Source organism: Trifolium pratense, linkage group LG6, assembly GCF_020283565.1.
Source record: "Trifolium pratense cultivar HEN17-A07 linkage group LG6, ARS_RC_1.1, whole genome shotgun sequence".
NCBI classification, from domain to species: Eukaryota; Viridiplantae; Streptophyta; class Magnoliopsida; order Fabales; family Fabaceae; genus Trifolium; species Trifolium pratense.
In genome coordinates this window covers 14,174,779-14,202,161 of record NC_060064.1, presented here as the reverse complement: position 1 = coordinate 14,202,161, position 27,383 = coordinate 14,174,779, and the positions used below count along the sequence as shown (strand labels likewise).

The following is a 27,383-nucleotide window of genomic DNA, read 5'->3' as shown; positions in this document are numbered from 1 at the left end:
TGAACCGTCTGATTGGAATTTACAAAGGTTATTTCTACCTAAAGTGTTGGACCTTTTTGCCATTGGAGGGACTAGTATGTGGTGTGGAGAGCACGTTATATAGAGCAGCGTCGTAGCCATCGGCGCATTGAAAGCCGGCTGTTCCGAGACAATGCACACTCGTTCAGTGTCACACTTTGATGCCGTTAAATGCCGCCGTAGCATTACAATTCAAATAATCTTAAGAGATATCCGTTACATTATAGGAGCATATCCGTAACAATGTAGTAGTTTGGGCCTCAGACCGAGTTAGAATAGCTAGAAAATGTAAAATGATCTGTGTGAATGGTGCATTGATCACTATATCTAATAAATTTCATCATTCAATAACATGTTTCATTATGGACCATTTGTCTTGCTTCTCCACCAACTAGCCTCCATATTATACTATTATTATATTTATAATTTCTTTTACATTCCTAAATTTATGTTTTTTAATATAAAAATTCAAATAAAAATTAATTATTACCTAATTATTTAACCCGCCTTTTATTTTACAGAATAAGTTAAAATTTAAAATCCGCCATCACTAGTCATTCCGTCCCACCTAATTAACCTACTAACAGAACGGGCTAGGGCGGATTAATCCATTAGATCAATGTTAATTAGTAAAAAAAAAAAAAACATTTTTCAACCAACATTTATTTACAAGTCACAAATTATCTAATTTTCCCTTATATTGGTAGGGACAACAAAAGTGTCCAAATAAAAAAAAATAAATTCTTTGAGGCATGAAAATCAATCCATCTCTATCTATATATATAGAGTGGCAACTATCATATATAGTTAAACATATAATTGTAGTAGAGGTGTATCTATATATAGACACTCACACTAACTCACACTAAGTGTTTAAACAGTCTAGTACATCATATTAAGGGAAATGGAGATAGAGAAGAAGGGAGTTAAGGATAGTATGGAAATGGTAGAAAAGGAAGAAGTGAGTAGCAAGAAGATGAACCACCATCGGCGAGGAGGAATTCGAACATTACCTTTCATTCTTGGTGAGCTTTCATAATAACTCTTTTGAGTTTTCTTCATATGATCATTTCTCAATGAATATATCTTTTTTCTCATTCATGTTCTTAATTTGTTCATAGCTTTGAAATAAATAAGAGTTCAGACCAGTGTCCTTATGAATTTTATTTTTTATTATATATAATTTGAATTAAGATGTTAAAACTAAAAGAAAGTAGTTATATATATTTTCTCCAAATTAAAATAACTTAAATTTAATAGTAAAGCACAAATTAATTAAGTACTACATTTACTTATAAAAAATAAATTACTAATATACTATAGATCAATGAAAATGGTATATAAATTGTTTTTAAAATCAAATGGAGTTTTAACTTGCATGGATAGTAAAATCATTCAAGACAACTATATAATACATTCACTTGCATGGAAAATAACTACAGAATATATTTTTTCTTATGCATATGTGGACTGCCACATGGCACTTGGACACACTGACACATGTATTGTTCAAACGGTGTTAGTGGCAAAACTAACGGAAAGGACTAACTTGAAACCTAAAATAAACGTAAGGGACCAAATTGATACTTTTTAAACGTAAGGGATCAAATTAAAACCTAAAATAAACGTAAGGGACCAATGTGTAGTTAAACCTAAAATATAAATGTACCTAGCTATTTCCTTCAATTTAGTCCATTTTATCATTTTTACGAGTATTAAAAAAACTTATGGTAGCAGTATGTATACCAAAAAAAGCAAAAGATAGTACCAACAGAGGTTAAGTCTAATGGAAGGGTTAGACTCCTACAACGTAGTAAATCAAAATTTGAATTTTAGGTCAGAGAAAAACTGACATTTAGTATTAGACAAAACTTACAAGAAATGGAGAACGAGGAATTCTTAGAAAAATTAAGAGTGAGAGAGGCAAGTCGCAAGGCAAAAAACTTAGTCGATTTCAAGTCCGAGGGTGAACGAACGGGATTTAATTTCTATGTCATTCAATATATATAATATTAATAAAGAGCATTTTTTAAAAATTAATAATTTAAATTAATAAGATTTATATTTGAGAACAACCTTCTTAATAGAAGTTTATAATTAAACAAATACATGATTTTTTTTCATAAAAATAAATAAATAAATGAGTTAATATAGAAAAGTGATTTAACAAATATTTACAAAAAAGTGATTTAAGGGAGTACCATTTTTATTATCATACTATAAGTAGATAAAGTTCTGTGATACGGAAGACAATCGTAAACTTCTAACACGAGGAAAAACATGGTATACATCTCATTGATCTGAAAGCTTCAACAAGCTTTCAGATCTAAGATCTTGTGGTGCCTCCAATAGTGTTTGCCCATTCCGTTGCCATGCCTATAAACAGTTTCCACGTGCAAATATTCTGCAACTTTTGTCCATATGCATAGTTTGATGGTCTATAATGCTGTGGTTTTCTTCACCACAAAATGCATATTCAACTATTATATCCACAAATTGGCTAGTGGTGCTGCCGTATACAGCCAAGTTAAATTTGAGACATTAAGAAAAAAAAAAAATCTGAATCCTGCAATATATGAATGATGTACCCAAAAATTCTTGCACTGTCGACCATTGTCCAGTTGCCAGTTGTTAACCATTGTCAATTTTGGTCAGATGAGTGGGTCACAAAGGGCCTATTATTATCTATAAATTTATTTATCATTTATCACATATTTTTTTATTGATCATATTAATTCTAGTAAACTAATAGTGTAAAATATTTTATGTTACCAATCAATGGCAAATAATTTAACATGTGATTGACAATATTGTATATGCAGCAAATGAAGTGTGTGACAGATTTGCAAGTGCTGGTTTTCATAGTAATTTGATAAGTTACTTAACACAAGAGTTGAATATGCCATTGGTAGCAGCTTCAAACACACTCACAAATTTTGGTGGAACATCTAGTTTCACCCCTCTTGTTGGAGCTCTATGTGCAGACTCTTTTGCTGGACGGTTTTGGACCATTACTGTTGGATGTCTCATCTATGAACTGGTTTCATACTCTTCCTTTCATAATATAAATTAGTCATTAGTTTACCTATTGCATTTGATTACACTAGTTACCCTCAAGAGTCAAGATCGAGAACCATTTTAAATACAACCTAAGAATGTAAATTACTACTTGTGTCTATGGTTTTAAATTGCGGCCGCAGTTGCGTAAGTGGCTACTGCGACATGCATTGCAGCGTGAAATAATTTTTTATTTTCACAAATTATAGTACTATCGTGCCACCTATACTATTTATCCACTATATAATAGAGTTATTTACCCACCATATAATAGAGTCTCAGGTTGCTCCGTAAATATTAGAACTGTAAACGATGGGTCGGGCTGATGGGTCGGCCCATTAGCTCACAGTCTTGGATGGGTTGGGCCTAAAATATAGCCCAAAATATAACCGGACTTTTTTGGCCCAAACCATTTAGCCCATATGGACATCGGGCTGGACTGGGCTGATCCATTGAGCTTCGGGCCGGCCCATTATAAACACATTTATGTCATTTTTGTAAAAATAGTATCAACGAAAATATAAAAAATTATCATTTGATTGATAAATTATTATAAAAAATATATTTAAATGTGTAAGCTTAATTAAAAGGGGTATATTTACACTTGCATCGAATAATATATCCATAAAATTTATAATTATGAAGAACTACTACATTAAAATGACATAAAAAAATATTGAATAAACAGGAAAAAAGTAAAATGAAATGGGTCTGGCTGGCCCATTAGCCCACATGGCCGGGTTAGACTTGATAATTGGTAGCCCAATAATAATCGGGTCGGGCTAATCTGGCCCATTTATTTTGTTTGACCACCGGGCTGGGCCGGGCCCGTCCATCGCAATTGAAGTGCAATGCTGTTGCAGAAGCTACCGTATCTATGCAATATTGTGGATGTAGACACCAATTTAAAACCATGATTGTATCATATTTCATTTCAATACAACATATAGCATTGCATACCTAGTTTATAATGTTGCCATGTTATTTTGCTTGAAACAGGGATTGATTAGTATTACTATATCAACTTTACTACCTTATTTTCGTCCTCCACCATGTCCAACACAAGTGAACTGCCAAGAAGCAACATCTTCACAATTATCAGCACTCTATCTATCTCTCCTCCTAACATCTCTTGGATCAGGTGGCATTAGACCTTGTGTTGTTCCATTTTCAGCAGATCAATTTGACATGACAAAAGATGGTGTAGCTTCTAGGAAATGGAACCTCTTCAATTGGTACTTTTTCATCATGGGTTTTGCTTCTCTAAGTGCTTTGACCATTGTAGTTTATGTTCAAGACAATGTTGGTTGGGGATGGGGTCTTGGCATTCCCACCATTGCTATGATGATATCAATAATTTCATTTATGTTGGGTTCACCATTGTATAAGACTGTGAAACCAGAAGGAAGCCCTTTAGTTCGTTTGGCTCAAGTGATTGTCGCTGCTACAAAGAAAAGGAATGAGACATTACCTGATGATCCTAAGTTTCTTTACCAAAATAGGGAACTTGATGCTCCTATTGCTTTAGAAGGAAATCTTTTACACTCAAATCAATATAAGTAAGTCAAATATTCGTTACTACGATCAAATATTCCGCGCATTCAGGTAGATAATTGCTTAGGGTCATTGGACCGAGTTCAGATGACTTTGATTTTTAACTCATAAAATTAGGAGTACTGAAGCGAACATGAAAATTAAGTCATTTGATCTTAATCCAATAGTTCCAAATGCTAAGTACCTTAGTGCGATGAATCTTTTCTACAAATTTCCACAAAGAATTAGAATTCGAATATAGAGATTGAGTTGGTTATTTCAACTTCTTGTTTTATTTGAATGAATACGCTTAACTATCTAATGAACTATTTCACAATTATTGCATAAATTTGTAAATTGACAAAATATAGTACTATCTCCGGTCGTTTTTATAAGAAACAATTGATTTCTTAGGTTCATTGATGTATCTGAATCTGGTACCAGATACATCAATTATTCAATAAACCTAAAAAATCAAATGTTTCTTATAAAAAGGACTAGAGGGAGTATTGCACAATATTTGCAAAAATCACCTTCACAATATGATGTCAATTTGACCATATAAAGTTTATATTTCCCTAGAACCTAATTGCTCTATGGTACATCTGCAGATGGTTAGACAAGGCTGCAATTGTGACAGAAGAAGATGTCAAAGATCCAAATACACCACCAAATCTATGGAATCTAGTAACTGTCCATAGAGTTGAGGAACTAAAATCCATCATTAGAATGCTTCCAATTTGGGCTTCAGGAATTTTACTCATAACTTCTTCATCACATTTAGGTAGTTTCGTCATACAACAAGCTCGATCAATGGATCGTCACCTCTCTCATTCGTTCCAAATAGCACCAGCCAATATGTCAATTTTCAGTGTCCTAACAATGATGACAGGAGTTATGCTATACGAACGATATTTCGTTCCATTCGCTCGCAGATTCACAAAGAATCCAGCTGGAATCACATGTTTACAAAGAATGGGAGTAGGATTTGTGATTAACATTATAGCTACTATAGTTTCAGCATTAGTAGAAATTAAAAGAAAATCAGTAGCTGCAGATTATAACTTATTGGATAATCCAAAAGCAATAATCCCTATAAGTGTTTTTTGGTTAGTACCTCAGTATTGTCTACATGGAGTAGCTGAAGTTTTCATGTCTGTTGGACATTTAGAATTTCTGTTTGATCAATCGCCGGAAAGTATGAGAAGTAGCGCCACCGCGTTATACTGCATAACTACAGCTATTGGTAATTATATGGGAACACTATTGGTATCATTAGTCCATAAGTATACTGGTAAAGAGAATAATTGGCTTCCTGATAGAAACCTTAATAGGGGTAGATTGGATTATTATTATTTTCTTATTAGTGGTATTCAAGTAATTAATCTTATTTATTTTGTAATATGTGCTTGGTTTTATACTTATAAGCCTGTGGGAGAAATTTGTGAAAGGAAGATAGAAGAAGATTTGGAACAAGCAAGTTCAAATGTATCATCAGTTGAGAAGTTAAAAGATGTTAATGAGGATGATAAGAAAGGGTTTAGTAAAGGTGAATGAAATTATTATGGTGTGGTTTATATTGTTTAGTATAAATAAGGTTCAACTCCTATATACAAGCTATAAGTTATGTGTTTAAGAAATGGTTTTTTGTTTTACAATTTGGCAATGAGGATCGAACCTAGGACCTCATACATATTATCTATAAGAAATGGTGATAGTGTGTTTTTTATTTTATTTTTTCACATGTACTTATAAGTTATATCATCATTTGATAGTACATTGTTTATATATATAAGTTTACCAAAAAACTTTCTCTTATTTTAAGTAAGGCAATTCTAATTACAAAAGTTGTCTCCAATTCCATAAAAAAAAAAAAATTTCCATTAAGATTGAACAACTCATAAAAATTTAAATTAGTACAATTTATTAAAATCATAAGGTGAGTTAAGGAGGCTCATTAGAATTAGAGCAGACTCCAAAATTACAAAGAGCATTTACAGAATTGCTCGTAGATTGTTCACCGAAGAGATCTTAGAGTGTGTTTGGATGGGAGAATTTTTTGAGGTAAAGTAATGTTTTGAGGGAATTCAAATGATTTGAGGTGAATTCCATTGTTTGGATGAAAATTTGAAGAATTTTCAAAATGATGGAAATTTATGAAGTATTTTGTTCAAGTTAAATTTGGAGAATTTCAAAATGACACTTAAAAGTTAAAACCAAAGAATTTGAAATTCCTTCTTCTCTATAAACTTTTAAAAATTACTAATTGATCGTAAAATCTAAAATCGACGATAAACGCTAAACCGGCCGAAAATCCAAAAAATCGGCAGAAAAAACCTAAAATCGGCCAAAAACCCAAAAATCGACTATAAACCCTAAAATTGGCCGAAAACCCAAAAAATCGGCAGAAAAACCTAAAATCTGCCAAAATTCCAAAAATCAACTATAAACACTAAAAATCGGCTGAAAACCCAAAAATCGGCCGAAAAACCAAAAATCGACCGAAAACCCAAAAAATCGGCCGAAAACCTAAAATCGGCCAAAATCCCAAAAATCAACTATAAACCCTAAAATCGGCCGGCAACCCGAAAAATTGGAAGAAAAACCTAAAATCGGCCAAAATTCCAAAAATTGACTATAAACCCTAAAATCGGCTGAAAACACAAAAAATCGGCCGAGAAAACCGAAAACCCAAAAAATCGGCGGAAAACCAAAAATTGTACAAAATCCAAAAAATCGACTATAAACCCTAAATCGTCCGGCAACCCGAAAAATCGGCAAAAATTCTAAAAATCGACTATAAACCCTAAAATCGGCCGAAAACCCAAAAAATCGGCCGAAAAACCAAAAATCGACCGAAAACCCAAAATTGACCAACATCCAAAAAATCGGCCGAAGAATCTAAAATCGTCCCTAAACCCAAAAAACTCGGCCGAAAACCTAAAATCGGCCGAAGAATCTGGGTTTTATATTCAATTTTTGGGTTTTTCGGTCGATTTTTGGGTTTTTTTTGCCGATTTTAGGTTTTTCGGCCGATTTTTTGGGTTTAGGGTCAATTTTTGGGTTTTCGATTAATTTTTTGGGTTTTCTGCCGATTTTAGAGCTTATAGTCGATTTTAGGGCTTTTGGTCGATTTTAGATTTTTCAGCCGATTTTAGGTTTTTCCGCCGATTTTTTCGGTTTTTCGGCCAATTTTTGGGTTTATGGTCGGTTTTATTAAAATAAATAAAATTAAATGAAGGAAATTCAATTACATTATCCAAACAAAGAATTTTACAATTGATGGAATTTCAACACTTTATCAAAACACTGGAATTTGAAAATCAAGGGAATTCAATTGAATCAATTGAATTGCCTAGTATTTAAAATCCATTGAATTTCTAGAATCCCTCATCCAAACACACTCTTAGATTATATAGTACATTTCATTAAACTCATAAAAAAATGACATATTTTTAATAGTTCGTGAGAAATTTAAAATGTTTTTTTTTATTAAATATAATGATCATAAACAAATAATCTTTAAAACATTTTAAAAGTACCGAAAATTAATATATTTAGTTTGAAATAAAATTACTAATGGTAAGATTATATTTCATTTTATTTTCAAATGATAAAAGGATGATAGTAAAAAGAGGGACTCCTTAAAATAATACCCTGTTTCGTGATGACATTTCAATTGAGATTTGAACTTTTCGCATCCCTTGAATATACTCGGTCACTCCCTGAAATTACCAAACTAACCCTCTCGCTTTCTAGGATGCGAACGCTTTTTCGCACTCTAAGTAGCGAGTGTCAAATTTTTAGCTCAAATCCACCCCTAGAATGAAAAAAATCATGAAAAAACGAGTTCACATTCTAGAAAGCGAACTCAGCTGCAGTTTGCTACCTAGAAAGCGAACTGGCTGCAGTTCGCTATCTAGAAAGCGAACTCAGCTGCAGTTTGCTATCTAGGAAGCGAACTCAGCTGTAGTTCGCATTCTAGAAAGCGAACTCTTCCCCCCTCCCCATTTTTGCTATTTAAACACTCGCTTTCTAAGTAGCGAGAGGGGTAAAATGGGGTTTTCAGGGGGTGACCATGACTGCCGGGGGAGCCAGAAGTAACTTTCTTGAATTGATTATGTTGTTGATGTAGTCCATTTAATTGGCCTAATTTCGAAAACCAATCTAAGGTAATAATCTAGGAAGAAGCATATCTTTTAGAAACTTTCTTTTGGCATCCCCCTATGCTTTTCGCTCGCCCTGCTTATTTTTTATTTACTTTTCCGCTATTTAAGTAATATCTGCTACTTGTCTGGCGAACTGAGTTCGCTACTTAACTAGCGGACCCGTCGGTAGTCAGGTATGTTGTTATGAAATATCAAACAATTTCAATGACTTAAGAAAAATTTCAGCATAAGATAGGTACACTATTTAAATAGGGAATTTGACCGCTATTTCAGCATAATGACGGTTCAAACGTTCACTCCGTCCGCTACTTAAGTAGCAGACGACAAAAAAAAAAAATTTGTGGGTGGCACGGAATCTTAAAATGTTGTTGAAGTTGAAAATTTTCTCAAACTATAAAATGTGTTCAATGTGATAATGGGCGTGAATATGACAATACACTATTCCATAAACATTGTGCTGATAATGGTCTCATTTTTCGTTTCTCTTGCCCATACACCTCATCTCAAAATGGGAAAGGGGACTTAAAATACGCACTATTAATAACATTATTCGCACTCTTCTCGCTCATTCGTTTGTTCCTCCATCATTTTGGCATCATGCCCTTCAGATGACTACATATCTTCTTAATATTCTTCCCCAAAAGAATCTGTCAAATCACTCTCCTACTCAACTTCTGTATCATCGCGATCCCTCCTATACACATCTTCGTATTTTTTGTTGTCTTTGTTATCCCTTGTTTCCATCCACTACTATTTACAAACTGCAACCACGCTCGACCCCGTGTGTCTTCTTAGGGTATCCCGTTAATCACAAAGGTTACAAATGTTTTCATTTGTCGCACAGAAAGATCATCATTTCCTGGCATGTCATATTTGATGAGACACGATTTCACTTTGCCCACATGTCTTCCCCACCTCTCACAGCCTGTGACTGTTTCACCGATGACCTGCACCCATCTATTGTCCATAAGTGGACCAATCCCACCTTGCAACCACTTCTCGGCGACCTTTCTAGTTTACCACCTACTATACCTGACCCTTCGTCTATCTCAGCAACCGGACCACATAATCCCTCTCCCACTTCCTCCACCACCACAACATCCTCTTCCCCTTCTACGAATACACTTGGTACATCACCTATACCACTGGCCTAGCCTGCACCTCCTACTCAAACTATGGCCACCCGTAGCATGCAGGGCATCTACAAACCTAGAAAGCTATTTAACCTTTCTGTTACCATCGATGATCCGACCATGTAACATCCTGATTTTCGAACATTATTTAATAAAGTTTTAACGGAAACGGTGTACCATTTTTTTTTTAAAATAAAATAAAATAAACTTATATTACTAAATATGAAACATTTTAATAATAGATCTCTCGAAATTAATAATTTAGAATATAGTAATTACAAAAGATTGAATTTATCTTTAACTCAAAATAAAATTCTAAACCAAGACTCTTGACTTTTTACTACCTCAAAACATATCCTATAGATGGTCACCAATGTCCACAAATCTCGGAGCCTCGACTACTCGTCACTATGCTCCCGCTACGCAACTCTGATATACTGAATTAGTAACCTGACCAAATTTATAAATTTATAGTGAGGGTCTCTCCAAAACATAGGAAACATAAGTCAAGTATACATATATATATTCATGCTGGATGATCATAAATTATCAACAATAAAACAAGTAGATATCAATCACTTACCGCACGACACCATAGTTACACCCTCCAATGCCTCACCAAATCCTAGATGTTAGTCTATATGATACTCTAATGCACCCTATATGATCCGGATATCACCGCTCCGCAGAGTAAAATGTCCCACCATTGGACACAATACCCCACCGTTGGGTATTAAGGTTCGGTACCCCACCGTTGGGTATTATTCCGAACCACGTCATTACCAATGCATGTATGAATGCCCTATCGCCGCTAAGTCAGTCACACCAAAAAAATTACTCACACCAAGTAGCTAATCAAAACGATCTTGTTCTAACTCCGGTTTAGAGACAAATCACCCCAATGATAACCCCAATCACCAACCAAAGACCCATTCATTCACCAAATAAAAATACATAATAAATCAACGGTTAACAAGAAGAAATAAACTCAATAAATTCGTGCATCACAATAATTCATATATCATTTACGCACGCCATAAAGATCACATGAGGAACACTTTGGAAAAAAAATTGTTTTTTTTTATAAGAAACACTCTTTAAATTTATTCTATATTAAATAGATAATCTCTTGTATACCCTATTAAATTGTATAAAATGCAACTTATTCCAATGTTATGCATTAATTACAGAGACACATTGTCAATGTTAGTTTTGGAATAACACATAACATTTTAGAATTTTTAATAAAAAAAAATAAGCCTCTTTAGTATGTGTGTTTTTCTCAATATGTTCCTTATATATAAGATTGGGCTAAATATACACTTATGGTGATAGACTTAAATATTGGCTCCTTTAGTTTGATCTTTTCCCCCTTAGATGTATTTTTCCTTCTGGCTAAGCCCTCTCTATTCTCGATGTTTTTTTTTTTTTTTTTTTTTTTTGCTTATTTCTTAGTGTAGAATGAGTAATTTAGAGAACCAAATAAAAGAGGGAACCGGTAGTTATTAATAGAGTATTCATCCACTAATTTGTTTTTCCAAATTAAATGGAATTATAGTTGAGTTAAATGTGAGAGTGTGGTTGTGTTGCCGTGTAACAAGGAAAGGAAGTAGCACTCAAATTTTCAAAGTATATACTCATCCTCACAATACATGCTTATATCATATTTAATTTATTAGTTTTTAGATCAATAATGAAACCACGTATTCCTTAAAACAAGTTATTGTTTTTCTCTAAGAGGCTTCTCTCCGACTCTAGTCGTCACCACTTTTTCTTTTCTTCTTGATCTATTGGAGAGGAGGTGTGATTTAGGGTCAATTTAGATCTAAAATCACCCCTCCAAATCGTTTTTATTTATATTTTAATCAAATAAGCGTGGTTTCCACGTATATTTAGTATTTCTTTTTTTCGTTTTTGTGATTTCATCCTTCTTTGTTTTGATTTTCCTGTTATCTCGTCTTAGTGCGGTGTATTGTTGTCTCATTGTTCATTTGTTTTATGTTGAAGGATTAAGGTTGATTCAGTGCAGATTCAATCAATGACTTTTGTGTCATCAACGCTACAGATCCGGAGACATGAATATTCCGAAAACTTCAAGTTTGTTCGCAAATTAATCTTTTTTGTTTTTAGCGAGTTTGAATTAGTATTGCATCGATGTACTCTTATCAATTTGAATGAATGAATACATTTTATTTAGGAAAAAGAAAACAAGTCATTTAAACCCCACTATTCTAAATAGGAAAAATAAATGAAAAACGTGTCTCCTGGATTAAAATTTCATCACTCTAGTTAATAATTTAATATTCAGTATACTCGTAATATCAAACATAAATATATTTTTCCTATACAATGCTAAAACAAAATAAGACTTCGATTAAATGATTAAGAGCAGATATTTGGACCTATGATTAAACATTATAAATAATACTATCACTCAATAAGTCATAAAGATAAAATAATTTCATTTAACAACAATAAAGTATTCTAATATGCATATTTGAAATAAAATACCTAATTATAAAAATAGTATAAAATATCAGGATCTTACATACCATCTCCCCTCTTTCTAAAAATCCCAAACTAGCCTTATCCGACCCTAATTGAAAATTCGCAATGCCTTTTATTAGAAATAATACGTGGGTGCAAAAGCTAAGTATAGGGGTGTTGCTAATGTAGTTTATGAATCTAGTTGGCTGCGCAACCTTCTCTTGGAGCTTCACTTTTCACTTGTATTGTGATAATGTCAGTGTCATTTACCTCTCTTGTAATCCAGTCCAACATCAACGTACTAAACATATTGAAATGGACATCCACTTTGTCTAGGAAAAGGTCGCTCGTTACCAGACATGCGTCCTTCATGTTCCTTCTCGTCACCAGATTGCTGACATCTTCACCAAAGACTTACCTCGTGTTCTTTTTGATGATTTCCGGAGCAGTCTAAGCGTTTGAGAACCTCTGGCTTCGAGGGGTGTGATAGAATGAAATATTTTGTCATTAAGAATAATTTTATTTGTAATCATTTGTAATTATTTATATTTATGTTTGATTATTTATATGTTTGATTAACCTATTATTATTATTGTATATATATACATGTACTCTTTACAGACAAAGACAAGAAAACATATTCACTTCATTATTATTATTATTATTATTATTATATTCCTTCCTCTCAAAATATTATCCCTTCTTTTAGTGAGCAAGAAGAAGATGAGCCACCATAGACGAGGTGGAATTCGAACATTACCTTTCATTCTTGGTGAGCTTTCGCAATAACTCTTTTGAATTTTCTTCATATGATCATTTCTTGGTGAATATATCTTTTTTCTCATTCATGTTTTTTGTTCATAGCTTTGATATAAATGAGCTCATACTTCAGTGTCCTTATGAATTTTATTTTTACTTTTTTTTTTAATATAATTTGAATTAAGATGTTAAAACTAAAAGAAAGTAGTTTTTTTCTTTTATATATATATATATATATATATATATATATATATATATATATATATATATATTCTCAAAATAAAAATAAAAAAACGTAAATTTAATAGTAAAGCCCAAATTAATTAAGTACTACATTTGCTTATAAAAAATAAATTACTAATATACTAGATCAATGAAAATTGTACTCCAAAATTGTTATGTATTTATTTTTTTTAGAATCACTTCTCTATATTAATTTGTTTATTTATTTATTTTTTATAAAAAATAGTTATGTATTTTTTTTAATTATAAGCTTCAATTAAAAATGTTATTCTTAAATATAAATATTATTTAAATTATTAATTTTTAAAAGACGCTCTTTATTAATATTATATATTAATTTTTCTAATAATTTCTTATTTACAAATCAAATACATTGAGGTTTTTTACTGTATTTGTTTTGTAAATAAGAAATTTTTAGAAAAATTAAAATATAATATTAATAAAGATCATCTTTTAAAAATTAATAATTTAAATAATATTTATATTTATGAATAACATTTTAAATTTAAGCTTATAATTAAAAAAATACATAACTATTTTTTATAAATAAATAAATAAATAAAAGAATTAATATAGAGAAGTGATTCTAACAAAAATTTACAAAGAGTTATTTAAGGGCAGGGGCGATTTTGCCGCCTGGCTTGCCTGGGCACATGCCCGGGCTCGGCATATATGTTTTTTTTTAAGGTTCTTACTTTAATATGAAAATTCGAATGTTTGTGTAAGAATTAATAAAATTTAAGTGTATATTCATAATCCTCATCAAATTCTGAGAAAAATGGTATATTTACATATCCAATTTGGTGCAAGAATGAAAAAAATGATTTTTGAGGTTTTTGTGAGCACGAGGTTAAAGTTGATGAACAGTGTAAAAAAAAGTAATTTTAATATATATATATATATATATATATATATATATATATATATATATATATATATATATATATATCAATTACGCTATGTTTATATGACTAGGTGCATGTCGGCCCAGTATTCTAACTTTTGATTGAACAAGTAGAGGGCTTGGGTTCAACTCCGAGTTTCCCCCTTTATTTTTTACCCATTTGTCTTTTTACTTCATTTTCTTTTATTTGTTTATATACATTATTAAAAATATCTAAAAAATTTAAAAAATATTTATTTTTTGTTTTCTTTATCAAAAATACTAAAAATATCAACTTTGTTTCCTTTATCAAAAATATCAACTTTGTTTCCTTTTTATATATGATAAAAATAGTAAGAAATGTATTATTATTGTTTTTCTTTGATTTTAATTTTTTACTAATGCTTAAATATAACCCAAAATCTATGAAGCACGGACTCCGACACAGATACCGCGATACGACACGAACACAACTACACCACTAATGTAAAAAATATAGGACACCGACACCGCTATATATTTATAAAAGATGCGATTTTATCTTGTTTTCATTTTATTTATTATTCATGATCCGGAAGTAATATACATGTAAATTTAAGTTGAGCAGATTATTTCTTAAAAAAAGTTTTAAAACAAAATATGATAGTATTTTACATTTATTTATCCATCTACTGTCGAAAAAACTAAAAATATTGTAATCTAAATGTAACGTCTTCAATCCCTCATTGAACAATATTATTATTTTTGACACGTCTTTAACTCTTGTAGATATGTCTGATATGTGCATAAAACGAGTATAAGCAAAGAAAAAACATTATTTTTGGGACACTTGTCCGACACGTGTCGTGCGAATGTCTTACAGGTGTCGGACAATGATCAAAGAAGTGTCAACGTAAAGGAAACATTAAGTTTTTTCCCGACACCGATCTGTGCTATCCGACACGAGTGTCGGACATGGACATGTGTCGGCCACCGCGACACGCCTAATCATAGAGGTGTTCGTGCTTCATAGCCCAAAATACCAAAAAAATATGTTTGATTGTTTTTGTGTTAATCTCAAATATGTAAAATATGTTGTAATTCTACTTTCTTTCATATGTAGGATTGTGGAGAGTTTATGACTTTTACTTATGTAGTTATTATGAATCAAACATTTAGATTAAATCTTAAAATTAATTACTTTTATTATAACTAGTTGCCAGACGGGCACGTTGTTGTAACAAAGTTATTTTTGGTATAGTTTATTTTTTAATAATTTTTTTTTTAGTTTTTTTGATTTTTTTTATTAATTAGATAGAAGTTATAGAAATAGAATAATTTTTTTAAAAAAAAAAATTGTAGAAGTTAAGAAGAGTTAAAAAAAATGTTAAGGGTATTGTGGTATTTATTAGTATAAATTTAAAATTTGAAATAAAGGGTAAATTTGAAAATAACATAAGAGGCCTATTATCTATAGCCATTAAATTTATTTATCATTTATCATATATTTGTTTATTGATCATATTAATTCTAGTAAATAAATATTGTAAAATATTTTATGTTACCAATCAATGGCAAATAATTTAACATGTGATTGACAATATTGTATATGCAGCAAATGAAGTGTGTGATAGATTTGCAAGTGTTAGTTTTCAGAGTAATTTGATAAGTTACTTAACACAAGAGTTGAATATGCCATTGGTAGCAGCTTCAAACACACTCACAATTTTTGGTGGAACATCTAGCTTCACTCCTCTTATTGGTGCTTTATGTGCAGACTCTTTTGCTGGACGGTTTTGGACCATTACTGTTGGATGTTTCATCTATGAACTGGTTTCTTACCCTCCCTTTTCATAATATAAATTTGTCTTTAGTTGTGAACCTCAAGATCAAGAATTAACCATTTTAAACATAACATGGTTCAATCAATTTAAGAATGTCAATTACTACTATTACCCATACGTGGTCTTAAATTGTGGTAACATGGAATAATTTTTAATTTTCACAAACTATTACAAGTTTGTTTTAACTTTAAAAAAATAGATTTTTTCTTTGTATTTTTTAGAATAAATTTTATAAAAATATTTTTTAAAATATTACAAGTTTTTTTATATTCATTTTTTTTTTTAAAATTGAAACATTAATTTTAACATCCTATAACATAAACATACATTATTGAAGATCAAAACATGGTCAAAATCACAATTTTTACAAAAAGTTGTATTTCAAAATTAAGTGATTTTTTGAAATTTTGATATCCAAAAAAAGTTTCAATAAAATAATGAAATATCTAAAATAACATTTTAAGAATAATTATTCAAACCAAATTTTCATTTAAAGCTTTTATAAAAAGTTTCTTTGTAAATTACTTTGATGTTTTCTCTCCCCACCCCCCGTGATTCTTTTATACCCCCTGAATTTCCAATTTTACCCTTGCAAAAAACTTCGGTTTATAGAAACCGAAGTTTTTTTTGCCTTGAAAACCGAAATTTACTTTGAATTTGTACTAGAAAAAATTCGGTTTCTGCGAACCAAAGTTTTTTGCGAGGGCAAAATCGAAATATTGGGGGGTATAAAAGAATCACGGGGGTGGGGAGAGAAAACATCAATTACTTTTGCACAAAAATTATGTAACAATATAAAATCCATTTTTAAAAAAAAGGCAAAACAAACAGGCCCAATATTAAGTGATACCACTATACTACTATACTGGTTACCCGTTGTATAGTAGAGTCTCCATTTACGCCGTAAACTAAATATTGATTGAGAGGTGTTTAAATACAAAGTTGGGAGCTGCTAAAAGTTGAGATTTTTCAATTGATTTGAAGTATTCTTAAATTTGGGGTTATGAAATCTTAATTTTTTGTGAGAAGATTTTAACGAACATATTTGAAATCGTCTAATGCGATTACGTTGAGGCCAATGGCGGATCCACCACCCGGCCAGTCCGGGCATTTGCTTAGGCTCTGGTAAAAAAAAAAAAATTGGTATTTTAGGGATTAGTTTAGAGCAAAATTAAGATTTTTTTTGTTCAAAACAGAAATTTTGCCCAAACTTTATAAATTTTCTGGCTCTGCCAATGGTTGCAGTCATACATGCAATTAAAGATCACATTGCAATTGTAGTGCGATGTGGTTCTAAAAGCTACTGCATCAGCAATATTGTGGCCGCAATTTAAAACCATGCTTGTATATCATTTGCCTTAGTAAGATAATCTTTTAATCCAAATAAATCATTTGAAAGCTTAGAATTTTCATTTTAGCATTGCATATATACCTTGTTTATAAAGTTACAATTTTATTTTGCTTGAAACAGGGATTGATTAGTATTACTATATCAACTTTACTACCATATTTTCGTCCTCCACCATGTCCAACAAGAGTGAACTGCCAAGAAGCCACATCTTCACAATTATCAGCACTCTATCTATCTCTCCTCCTAACATCTCTTGGATCAGGTGGCATTAGACCTTGTGTTGTTCCATTTTCAGCAGATCAATTTGACATGACAAAAGATGGTGTAGCTTCTAGGAAATGGAACCTCTTCAATTGGTACTTTTTCATCATGGGTTTTGCTTCTCTAAGTGCTTTGACCATTGTAGTTTATGTTCAAGACAATGTTGGTTGGGGATGGGGTCTTGGCATTCCCACCATTGCTATGTTGATATCAATAATTTCATTTATGTTGGGTTCACCATTGTATAAGACTGTGAAACCAGAAGGAAGCCCTTTGGTTCGTTTGGCTCAAGTGATTGTCGCTGCTACAAAGAAAAGGAATGAGAGATTACCTGATGATCCTAAGTTTCTATACCAAAATAGGGAACTTGATGCTCCTATTGCTTTAGAAGGAAATCTTTTACACTCAAATCAATATACGTAAGTCAAATAATTGTTACTACGATCAAATATTCCATGCATTCAGGTCGATAATAGCTTAGGGTCATTGGACCGAGTTCAGATGACTTCGATTTTTAACTAGTAAAATTAAGAGTACGTACCGAAGCGAACATGAGAATTGAGTCGTCTGATCTTAATCCAATGGTTCCAAAGTGATAACTGCATGAGGCCAGTGAATCTTTTCAAAAAAGTTCTACAAAGAATTAGAATATAGGGTTTGAGTTGGTTACTTCGATTTCTTGTTTTATTTAAATGAATAGGCTTAACTATCTAATGAACTATTTAACAATTCTTGCATAGGTTTTTAATTGACAAAATAAAGTCCTACATCGGTCTTTTTATATGAAACAATTGATTTTTTAGGTTCATTGCATAATTGATGTATCTAGACCTGATACTAGATACATGAATTATTCAATGAACCTAATAAATCAATTGTTTCTTATAAAAATGACCGGAGGGACTATTACACAATATTTGCAAAATCGCCTTCACAATATGGTGTCAATTTGAACATATAAAGTTTATATTTCCCTAATTGCTCTATGGTATATCTGCAGATGGTTAGACAAGGCTGCAATTGTGACAGAAGAAGATGTCAAAGATCCAAATACACCACCAAATCTATGGAATCTAGTCACTGTCCATAGAGTTGAGGAACTAAAATCCATCATTAGAATGCTTCCAATTTGGGCTTCAGGAATTTTACTCATAACATCCTCATCACATTTAGGTAGTTTTGTCATACAACAAGCTCTATCAATGGATCGTCACCTCTCTCATTCGTTCCAAATATCACCAGCCAATATGTCAATTTTCAGTGTCCTAACAATGATGACAGGAGTTATGCTATACGAACGATATTTCGTTCCATTCGCTCGTAGATTCACAAAGAATCCAGCTGGAATCACATGTTTACAAAGAATGGGAGTAGGATTTGTGATTAACATTATAGCTACTATAGTTTCAGCATTGGTAGAAATTAAAAGAAAATCAGTAGCTGCAGATTATAACTTATTGGATAATCCAAAAGCAATAATCCCTATAAGTGTTTTTTGGTTAGTACCTCAGTATTGTCTACATGGAGTAGCTGAAGTTTTCATGTCAGTTGGACATTTAGAATTTCTCTTTGATCAATCGCCGGAAAGTATGAGAAGTAGCGCTACCGCGTTATACTGCATAACTACAGCTATTGGTAATTATATGGGAACACTATTGGTATCATTAGTCCATAAGTATACTGGTAAAGAGAATAATTGGCTTCCTGATAGAAACCTTAATAGGGGTAGATTGGATTATTATTATTTTCTTATTAGTGGTATTCAAGTTATTAATTTTATTTATTATGTAATATGTGCTTGGTTTTATACTTATAAGCCTGTTGGAGAAATTTGTGAAAAGAAGATGGAAGAAGATTTGGAACAAGCAAGTGCAAATATATCATTAGTTGAGAAGTTAAAAGATGGTAATGAGGAAGATAAGAAAGGGTACTAAAGGTGAATGAAATTATTATATGCTAAGTTATGTGTTTAAGAAATGGTGATAGTGTGTTTTTTTATTTTATTTTTTCTCATGTACTTATAAGTTATATCATCATTTGATAGTACATAGCACTTTGTTTATATATTTAAGTTACCAAAAAAACTTTCTCTTATTTTAAAGTAAGGTAATTCTAATTACAAAAGTTGTCTCCAATTCCATAAAAAAAAAAAGTCTCCATTAAGATTGAACAACTCCTAAAAATTTAAAGCAGTAAAATTTATTAAATTCATAAGGTGAGTTAAGGAGGCTTACTAGAATTAGAGCAGACTCCAAAATTACAAAGAGTATTTACAGAGTTGTTTGTAGATTCTTCACCGAAGAGATCTTAGATTATATAGTACATTTCAATAAACTCATAAAAAATGACATATTTTTAATAGTTTGTAAGAAATTTAAAATGTTTTTTTATTAGATATAATGATCATAAACAAATAATCTTTAAAATATTTTAAAAGTACCGAAAATTAATATATTTAGTTTGAAATAAAATTACTAATGGTAAGATTATATTTCATTTTATTTTCAAATGATAAAGGGATGATAGTAAAAAGAGGGAGGTGCTTAATATAATACCCTGTTTCGTGATGACATTTCAATTGATTAGGTTGTTGAAGTAGCCCATTTAATTGGCCCAATTCAGAAAACCAATCTAAAGTAATAATCCTGGGAGTTTTGCTTTTACCACCCTACTAATTCTGGGGTGCGCCATACGAAATTACCAATATACTCCTGCCCGCGACTTAAGAAACAGAATAATTTCTGGCACATATAAGTAACGGATGTGTTAAAAATTTCAGTTTTGTTACAAGTTGATGGCGCATGCCCTACCAAACACCCTTTGACGTTTTTACGTCCGTAGCTTAAGTAGCGGACTTGTGTTTGGCAATAAAATTAACAAGAACACAGAACAATGTATATAGCAGAAGAAGAAATGCAAATTATAATATTATTACAATAGAATTTATTACATACATTCATATTATAATATTGCATTTGTAAGAAATACAAAAAAAAAAAAAAAAAAATCGATTAATCATAATTAATAATCTGTGGCCAACTCTATCGTATCTCCCTCATCTTCCTCCATATTTTCATCCTCCTCCTCCTTCTTATTTTCATCCTCCTCCATATTTTTCATCGTCTTCCTTCTCCCCATTTTGAAGTACAAATGAAAGAGAATAAAAGGGTTGAAGGGATCCCTTCCGATTAATCAAAGATCCTAAGAGGTCTCAAAAAGTCTCTCGTCGATTAACATAATGATCTCAATCACCGCCATCAAAGAACATGTATGCATGCGTAAGATCATTATGATTAATCGGCGACGAACATTAAGGCCGTTCACGCCTAAAAACAACAAAACTACAACTAGACAAACAAAATTTAAGAGAAGAAATGGTTGAAGGAAAAAGAAATGAGAATGTGATAAAGTGAAAAGGAAATGCTTCAATTTATAGGATTTCAGCCTAAATTCCATTGGCCGGTCAAAGTAACAGCCACATTGACTGCCAATCAATTGCCACCACCGTCCTCGACCATTGACTATCACCGATTCACCAAAGACCACAAAAGTTCTGACCACTGACCATTCACTACTTAGGTCGCGGCGGTACTGTGTAGAGTGTCAGTTACCTAAGTCGCGGACTGTCTGACGTATATAACGAGCCCACCACCTTCTTCCCCTTCATTCTATTAGTTTCGAAACAAGAAAAAAGTCTACAAAATCGTCCCAAAACTCAAAAACAATTCCAAATTCAACCATTTTTTCGCCATTCTACTCGGAATCAACTCCACAACAACTTCAATCATCATCCAATGACAGGTTAGTTCATTTGTTCGAATATTTTTTTGATTTTTGACATTTTTTCTTCTTCATAAAACTGTTCAAATCCGTGACTTAAGTGACGGATTAATGTGTGCCATATTGTCAATCGTCAAATTAAGCTTAATTCGGTGTTGTTTTGCTACTGATTGATATGTTGATTTGTTTGGAATCAAAAGGGGCTAAAAGGAGGAAGAAGGATGTTGACACTTGACACGGTGTCTACAAAACCCGTCAGGGTAATTTGACTCCATCTACCTCTCAAATTAACCACATGCATGCCGAAATTTAGACTCTTATATTGAAGATACTACTGATGTCAAGGGTGACAGTAATTGTGGATACCGTGTGATTGCTTTAGACAGTAGAAATAATAAAAATGATTTTGAAGCTATTAAAGTGGACATGATTAATGAGTTGAGGTTGCATATGGATGATTATTTGAAATTATACGGGGGTGAGGAGTGTTTGGCTTATATCAGAGAAGCACTGTTACCACCAAAGAGAAAGTCTAGGCACGGTGTTGCACTAATGGAAAAATGGTTGAATTTTCCGGATATGGGACACATTGTAGCATCTATTTAGATAGAGTCGTTGTAAAGCTGACAAAACACGGAGCATCTGAGACATTTTTCCATTGCGTGGCAGCCCACCAGCAGACCCTTCTTCATAGATACTTTGCCTTGGTTACATTCCCGGTCATTATGTTTATGTCAAGTTGAAAGATGGATGTCTGATACCTCCGACGTGTGGTCAGTGGAAGAATCATTGTTTTGCAGAAGTTGTTGCATGGGAGTCAAATTTTTTGGATCGACAAACCAAGTTTGATGAACTCATGAAAGAGGAAAGAGGCGACAACAAAATGAATATCAAATTTGGTTCTAAGTTTGATCCTATCGAGCTTTAATTTATTATGTTTATGTATTTTATTTTAGTCATTTTGATGTCTTTTTGCATATGGTTATGTACTTAATTTTGTTTAGCAAATTTGCATATGGATATGTATTAATTCGACTAGTCATTGGTTAATATGGATATGCTATGTTTTTACAATTATTATATGGATATGCTATGTTTTTACAATTATTTTGTCCTGACAATTTTATGTTATTAGGGGACATCATCATATGAACTATGTAGTCATTTGTACACGAAATGACAAACACTAAACACTAAACAAAAAAAATATATAACGTATATGACAATTTGAGGTGTGAAAAATATATACGAAATATGAAAATACACTAAACAAAATGTTCAATTGTTGCAAGCCTTGCGCACCATGCATCCGCTACTTAATTAACGGACATTAGGGGTGAAATTTCTCAAAAATTACTCATTTTACAACGTCTGCTACCTAAGTAGGGGTAAAATGGGAAATGCGTAGGGCGCACGAGTAACCGGTAGTAGAGCTGTCAAAAAGGGCCGGGCTATCGGGCCGGCCCATTAGCCCTATCCTTTTACACGGGGCGGGCTTCATAAAAAGGGGGCCGGGCCTTATCGAGTCAGACTTTTTCATGGGCCGTCATGGGCCGGCCCACAGACTTTTGGGCCGGCCCCTTAAAGAATTTAAAAAATTATTTTAAAAAATTTTATAATCTTTTTATTGTTATATTTTGGTCCTATTTTTATGCATAAATTCATATATAATTTTTTTTTATTTTTGTTGTTTTATTGTTATTATTTGTGTTTTGTTCCTATCTATAATCTGTTTTATTCCTATTTTTAAGCATATCATCATTTTATATTTTTTTTTTGCGCAATTACAACGAAGGATATAAAACTTGGAATATGGTTATTTTAAGCCTGTCACCTTTTTATTGTATTTATTTTAAATTTTTTTTCTATATTTTTGTGTTTTTTTACTTAAATTACAATGGACGAATGAAAGATATAAAACTTGGAATTTTTTTTTGTAGTAATAATAATAATATGACAAAAAACTTATTGGATTAGAATGAGATTATCTGTTAGAGATTTGTTTGTTTGTTTGATGAGGATAAAGAGGAAGATATTGTTGTTTGGGAGATTATGTGAGAAAATATAGGGATACGAATTACCTTCTTGAAGATTTAGTTGAGAAATATAACATAAATTTAGTAGAATATGTTTTTTTTTTTCAAAAAAAAAATTATGAAAATTAGTGGGCCGGGCCATCGGGCCATGTAGGCTTTTGCTTATCGGGCCGGGCTAAGCGGGCCGGGCCATGAAGTTAACGGGTCGGGTTGGGCCGGCCCCTTTATTTGACCGGGCCCCTCAAGGTCGGGCCAGACCGGACCGGGCCGGCCCCTTTGACAGCTCTAACCGGTAGGGTGGGAAAAGAAAATCTCTAATCCAGGAAGAAGCATATCTTTTAGAAAATTTCTTGTGGCGCCCCCTATGCTTTTCGCTCGTCTTTCTTGTTTTTAATTTCACCCTTCCACTATTTAAGTAACACCCGCTACTTGTCTGGTGAACTGAGTATCGCTACTTAACTAGCGGACCATCGATAGCCAGGTATGTTGTTAAGAAATATCAAACAACATTAAAACAATTTCAATGACTTAAGAAAAATTTCAGCATAAGACAAGTACGCTATTTAAGTAGGGAATTTAACATCTTGTTTGTAGTTGGTTTTGAGTAGATTTCGACCACAAATGACGGTTCAAACTTTCACCCGCTACTTAAGTAGCAGACGACAAAAAAAAATTAAAATTTTCTGTGGGTGGCGCGAAATGTTAAAATGTTGTTGAAGTTGAATATTTTTTACACATTCAATACTTATGTAGCAAATTTTGTTCGGTAGTTAAATAACGAACAAAGATATTTTGATAATTTAGCATGGCACGTGAGAAAACTACGGAAGTGCTAAATGAAATTTTCTGTCTTTCAACCAAAAGAAAGAGTACGATTTTTCTATCCAAAAAAAAAAGAAAGAAATAGTACGATTTGTGTAATGCTTCATCATTTATTTCCTACTTTTAGAAAATAAATAAATTATAAATTATATAATAAATTTCGACTACCGTTTAGTTGTAATTTATATTTGTTAAAAATTTGAGGGGTACATAAGATTTATTTTCTCCAATCAATCAAATTTTTCTATTCACAAGACAAGAGTGAGAGACCGAAGTAATTAGGCAAATTGTCAATTGAATGGTAGGGATAATTCATCTTATGTACTTATAAATTTTTCGATAGAGATTAGTCACCACTAAACGGTAATATAAACCTCCTACTTATAACATGGTAAAGAACAAACTATTTAGATTTTCTTTTACTTTTATGTTATATATTTTTTAATTTATTGTGTCTCACCTCTCCAAATGATTCAAACGGTTAACTTTCAAAAACCTCATCACATAAAAGAGACATCTAGCTCTTTCCCTTTATGAAGGATCCTAACAGGAATTAGATTATTAAATTAAATTCTTAGACGGATGAAATTAACCAATCAATCTATGTTTATATAGACTTTGTTTTTTCTTACAGAAAGTTCCTATAATACATGATTAAGGGAAAAATGGTGGAAATAGAGGATTGCAGTATGGAAATGGTAGATAAAGAAGTGGATAGCAAGAACATGAACCACCATCGACGAGGAGGAATCCGAACATTACCTTTCATTTTTGGTTAGGTTTCACGATAACTTGAATTCTACGTAATATTTACATATTTCTAGGATGTTTACTAACGGAATATTTTTTTCTTTTTTTGAGAATTTATAACTACCATGATATAAATTTAGCGCGATAAAAAAATTGAGAATTTTAAACTCAAAGATAACATATGACATTTTGCTTTTTGAGTGATTACTATAGAGACATAAACATTAACACAAATCAATGACAATATTTTATGTTATGAATCATTCACAAATCATTTAATATGTGATTGACAATATTGTATATATGTGCAGCAAATGAAGTGTGTGATAGATTTGCAAGTGCTGGTTTTCATAGTAACTTGATAAGTTACCTAACACAAGAGTTGAACATGCCATTAGTATCAGCCTCAAACACACTCACAAATTTTGGTGGAACATCTAGCTTCACTCCTCTTATTGGTGCTTTATTTGCAGATTCCTTTGCTGGACGATATTGGACAATTATTGTTGGATGTCTCATTTATGAACTGGTTTCTTACCCTCTTTTCCACAATATAAATTTGTTAGTAGTTTACCTAATATATTTCATTATTCTCATCATGAAACTCAATATCAAAAATTATTTTACGTACAACATGTTCCAATTCAAATTACTTATAAATCTATGTTCATATCCACCTTTCAAGAGACTCTTTAACACGCTCTCTCAAGTCCAACACTATTGAACTTGGTGTGTGAATAAAAATGGTGGTCATCTCTTAACCGATGACTTTTTAACACCTCTCACGCCCAATACTATTGCGCTTAGTGCGTGGATATAAATGGTGGGTGACCCGATAGCGAAAATTTGATAGTAAAATCCAACGAATTTTGGAGAGGAAGCTCTGATACCATCTTAGAATTGAGAGTTCAGTCTAACTCAACTCTACAAAACCAGACTATAAGATGAGGATTAGCTCTACTTATAAGTCTATGTTCAGGCTATCTCTCAAGCGGTGTGAGACACTTTAACAATTGTCTCGGTCAAATAGGGTCTATTTGATTTGTAAAGGATATTGAACAACTTTTGTTTTGTATGATGTTTGATGGACAAAATATTATTTTAGATTTTAGACAACTTGTATTTGAGCCAAAAAGTTGTCATGTGATTTAGCAAGGGACATAAATTTTAGTTTTTGTCCAATTCTTTCCCCCCCCCCCCCCCCCAATTTGTCCAATCTCAGGAACTGTTTTTAAATCAAACACATTGCAACTAGAGTTGTCCTATCCAATTCCTCATTTTCATTTTAATACAACACATAATATTGCATAACTTGTTAATAATGTTCCCATGTTAATTTGCTTGAAACAGGGATTGATTAGTATTACAATATCAACTATACTACCATATTTTCGTCCCCTACCATGTCCAACACAAGTGAATTGCCAAGAAGCCACATCCTTACAATTATCAGCACTCTATATATCTCTCCTTCTCACATCTCTTGGATCAGGTGGCATTAGACCTTGTGTTATGCCTTTTTCAGCTGACCAATTCAATATGACAAAACATGGTGTTGCATCAAGAAAATGGAACCTATTCAATTGGTACTTTTTCTTCATGGCTTTTGCTTCTCTTAGTGCTTTGACCATTGTAGTTTATGTTCAAGACAATATGAGTTGGGGTTGGGGACTTGGCATTCCCACCATTGCCATGTTGATATCAATATTTTCATTTGTGTTGGGCTCACCATTGTATAAGACTGTGAAACCAAAAGGAAGCCCTTTGGTTCGTTTGGCTCAAGTAATTGTGGCTGCTGTAAAAAAGAGGAATGAGGTATTACCTAATGATCCCAAGTTTCTATATCAAAATAGGGAACTTGATGCTGATATTTCTGTAGAAGGAAGTCTTTTACACACTAATCAATATATGTAAGTCAAATATTTGTTTTAGTATTCAAATCAAAATCTTCTATGTTATGATTAACTTCAGGGAATCAGGATAGTTTAAAGCCATTGGATTAAGTTCATATGACTTCCATGTTTAACTTAGGAAATCAAGTTTAAAGTAGACATGAAAATTTGAGTCAGCTGATCTTAATCCAAGAGTTTCAAAATGCAATACTAATTGCGAGAGTAATGAATCTCTTATGAAAGAGAGTTAGAACTAATTCAACCTTACAAAATCGATTTGTAAGGTGAAAATTGTCTCTATTTATAAACTCATGTTGAGACCATCTCATGTCTATGTGGAACTTTTAGCGGAATCTCTTTCTACAAGGAATCATAATTTGAATAAA

At 32.1% G+C, this 27,383-nt stretch overlaps 1 pseudogene; it reads left to right on the top strand.

Annotated features, from left to right (window-relative positions):
* Window positions 1-816: 816 nt before the first annotated feature.
* The window catches only part of LOC123888253, a 28,266-nt pseudogene continuing 1,699 nt past the window's right edge, over window positions 817-27,383 (top strand).